We start from the raw sequence: 3,669 nt of genomic DNA, 5'->3' as shown, positions 1-3,669 counted from the left end.
TGCATGCTTGCCCAAGCTTTCCTATCAGCTGTGCACTGCAAAAGAGCCTTAAACCCTGGGAAATCGTGCCATGAGCTTGGTGTATGTTGTACCACAGACTTGGGTGGCAAGAGAGCGGGATTATAAAATGATAGAATTAGTATGAACAGCAAAAGSTGGTGTCCCAGGTAAAAATCCACTTCTCACCTCTCTGTTATACCTGATTTCTCCAAAATTAGCTTTAAGCTGCAATTTTTGGAGAAGACCTTCTCCTAGCCCCTAATCTGAGAAGAAGAGTCCACGACCCCTGCAAACAGGGGCTATCAGCTCTTGTGGCCTTGCTTGGGGCATTTTCTTTGACATCATAGCTTTGCTGCAGTTCTCTTAGGTAGCATCCTGCCTCTGCTTCTTGTTACTTGCTGTACCCGAAAGAGAGGTTTCGTTACCAAAGACAACAATGTGCGTTTCAGTTTGGGATGGGTTTATTTTGTTGCTTTTAGTTCTTTTACACAGGCAAGTGTTTCTCTTCTGTCCCATATCTGGCACACTTTGCAAGTGCCCACAAAGAAGGGCTCCCTTTGCCCGGGTGCCTTTAGAAGACACACAGTATGGATGGATATGACAGCCCAGTATCATGTCACACGGARACTATTTATAGTAGAGTCTGGAAAAAATTAAACATGGAGGTTAGCCTTCAAATAAAGGCTCCCTTCAAGATGTTTTACTTGCTAGACAGTGGTGACCCAAATTGTTTTCACAGATTATAGGACAAACATTCATTATTACTAATAAAAAACTGCATCCCTCCTTTCATATTACAATGCAGTGGCTATTTTTGTTCAATAATCTTTAGCATTTTCCAGGAAGCATTTAAATAACTTAGGTCACCTCTGTCTCAATGGYGGTCAGTGTTTTTGTACAATCTAGTATTAATTCACGTGCTGTAGTACAAGCTGTAAGCACGGYTGTGACCAGAGCGCTCAAGCCAGGACACATAACCCATGTCCGGAGCACTGCAACCATATCCAGCGCTGCAGACGTCCAGTGCAGCCAGCGCGTGGGTGCGGGGTGCCCGTGGTCCCATCTGAACGTACCATCAGCCAACCCAGGCGTCCAAGATGGGCTTACGGTCCTGCTGCTAGTCTGAGCGACTGCCTCAGGTTGCCTCCCATTTCACTTTACAGCATTTCTGAAACAAAAGCACAGATAAAAAAACCACTGACCACCACCTCCGTATTACCAGCACGGCAACACACCGGTCTGCCCATACCACCACGAAAAACAGGTCTGGAAGGTTAAGGCTAAGCAGGAGGTTAAGGCAGATCTGAGGCACATGGTGAGCATGAGAGCTGAGCTTAATTTCTAATGAACATAGCTCAACTCAACACCAGTTACATAGGTCCTGAAAGAGAGAAGAGGGATATAGCCAGGGGAAAAAGCCTACGCATGGGGCATCAAACCAAATGCTGGTTTTTGTGTGTCCTGCTTGCCCTTTCACCTGAGCAGCTTGAAGGCAATGACATGAGTGATTTCCTAGCGCGACTGTCCCAAAAGAGGCACAGGCGGGGACCTCTTTAAAAGGCATGAAGGACACAAGATGACGCTTGGGAGAAAACCTCAGACCTGGTCTACGCTGTGCTTTAGGGTGCCTTGAGCACCGCAGTACCAGCCCCTCCTGGGACACCGCTGATGGATGGGACTAATACTGCACSATGAGAACACTGTCTCTGCAGCCCCATGGCAGGAGGCCACCGAATATTCCTYCTCGGCGCCTGCCTGGTCTCTTCGCTGCTCTGCATCTCTCTGTGCTGCGGGGTGGGTTGAGCTGTGGTCAGGAGAGTTCATGGTCAGAGTCGGCTTTGACGAATCCCTTCCCCCCCCCCCTTCCTCCCCCCTTCTTAGGCAGAGCTCTTCCCTTGCTGCTCCTGATCGTGTTGCCCTTTTCCTCCTGAGACAGTGATTCAGACCGTAGCGTAGAGGCAACGGCAGTACCCTCCCATGAATCAGAGGGAGACGTTATTAGTGACTGACATTAACATTCAAATTACTTATTGGCAGAAATGGGTTTAAAAATAGGTTTTTATGATAAACAAACTAACCTCATACAGGAAGTGAGCTGCAAATACTAAAAACTAGTATGCTGTAAGAAGAGCTAGTAGATCTGCCCTGCAACAACAAAAAAAAGCTGCTTTTTTTTTATTTTCTCATCTTTTTTATGTTCTTCCTTCTGCTCAGAAGCTATAGTTAGTAACTGGCACAGAAAAGGGTGAGAAATCACTCGGGAAGAAGGGCTTTGTGTGCTTCTCAGATGAGCACGTGTCTTGGGCTGCTCTGTGAAGCAGTGGGTTTGCTTTTTTTTGTTGTTTTCAGAGTGGTCAGGTGTGCAGGGCTCACAGGCGCACCCCAAAAACCCGAAACTGCCCGGACCGGCGGCACCACGGCATTAGCCCCCCTGCTGCCCCAGGAGCCACGCTTTGGCACCGGCCCCACGCTGCCGCGGTCTCCACGGGCTGGCTAGCGCAAGGCTCGGGGCATTGCTCCGGCACGGCACCCCTGAGACCCAAACGCCGGAGCCGGGAGCGAGGCAGAGCCCTTCCCAGCGAGGGCTGCTCCTCCGCCTCTTCCCAGGCTGCTGGTCTGGCTGCAACGCCTTGCCCGCATCCCACGAGCAGGAGCCGCGCTAGCCAGCCACCAGGAAGGAAAGGGGAGATTAAAAAACAACAACAACAACAAAAAAGCAAGAAACCACCGTAGGACTGTACGCATGGAGCAAATTCGATTTGCTCCGCACGCTAAACCGCAGCCCGATTTCTGATGGAAAGTATCGTCGGGGCAACTCTCCTCCCTACGTCTGTGCAGGTGTTTCAGGCAAATGAGAGGCATCTCCGGCAAAGGCGAGGGGCACTGGGAGTTGTAAATGAACTGATTCAGTCAGAAGAAATGACAGTAGCTGCTCTCTGCTCACACGCCTTAAAATAGAACCCAGCGCTGGCGATTCATAACTGTGTTTAAATTGTGAACCCAAAATTTGAGCATGTTGGGACTTCAAAAGGTATTTGCTGCTGCTGCTGAAAAGGTTAAGCAGTTTTCCTACCGAAACTCGAGTGTGGGCTGTGAAAGAACATGTTAATGAAGAAAATTTCCCCAGGGCTGCTCTTTTATTATCACCAAAGCCATCAAGTTTCAGTTTGAGTTATTTGTATTTATTTATAAAAACAAAGATTAAATAAGTAGAACAAAAACAAAAACCTCATCCTAATTTCTGAGCCGAGCCTGATTTATTAAAACAAAGAAAGCTATAATCTAGCAGGCAGCTAGGTGATGTTTTCCCCCTCGGCTTGGAGAAAAATGAGTCGCCAGGGTGCTGCGCTCGGCTGGCTGAACGTGCCTTAGAGAAAAACGCCCTGCGCGGCAACGCTGAGTCTTGCCAGCTTTTTCCCCCTACACCCGGTGCGCCGGGGCGAAAACAGTCACATCCCCCGTGAAACCTTTTCCTGCTGCACCCAGCCGAGGAGCCTGCCGCCGGGAGAGCGGGCGGCGCAGGCAAGCTGCCCCGCTGCCCTCGAAACGGTGCGGGTGCGCAAGGGTGCCGCAGGGACGAAGCTGCCTCGCAGCAGCCTCCGCGAAGGGCGAAGCTGCCGCGGGCGGGAGGCTGCAGCCCACCGTGGGCAAAGCCCGGGCGCCCTGCCC

At 50.3% G+C, this 3,669-nt stretch overlaps 1 long non-coding RNA gene across 2 annotated transcripts in view; it reads right to left on the bottom strand.

Annotated features, from left to right (window-relative positions):
* Positions 1-465: 465 nt before the first annotated feature.
* LOC112975702 overlaps positions 466-3,669 on the bottom strand; it is a 62,348-nt gene continuing 59,144 nt past the window's right edge. For both annotated transcript variants that reach the window (XR_003256700.1, XR_003256699.1), the window contains one exon: positions 466-1,168. This is a non-coding gene — a long non-coding RNA (uncharacterized LOC112975702). The remainder of the gene's footprint in view (positions 1,169-3,669) is intronic.

The sequence above is a fragment of the Apteryx rowi genome, unplaced genomic scaffold (genome assembly GCF_003343035.1).
Source record: "Apteryx rowi isolate R43461 unplaced genomic scaffold, aptRow1 scaffold_681, whole genome shotgun sequence".
Taxonomy (NCBI): Eukaryota; Metazoa; Chordata; class Aves; order Apterygiformes; family Apterygidae; genus Apteryx; species Apteryx rowi.
The sequence above is the reverse complement of the archived record's forward strand: the minus strand, read 5'-3'. Positions and strand labels throughout refer to the sequence as shown.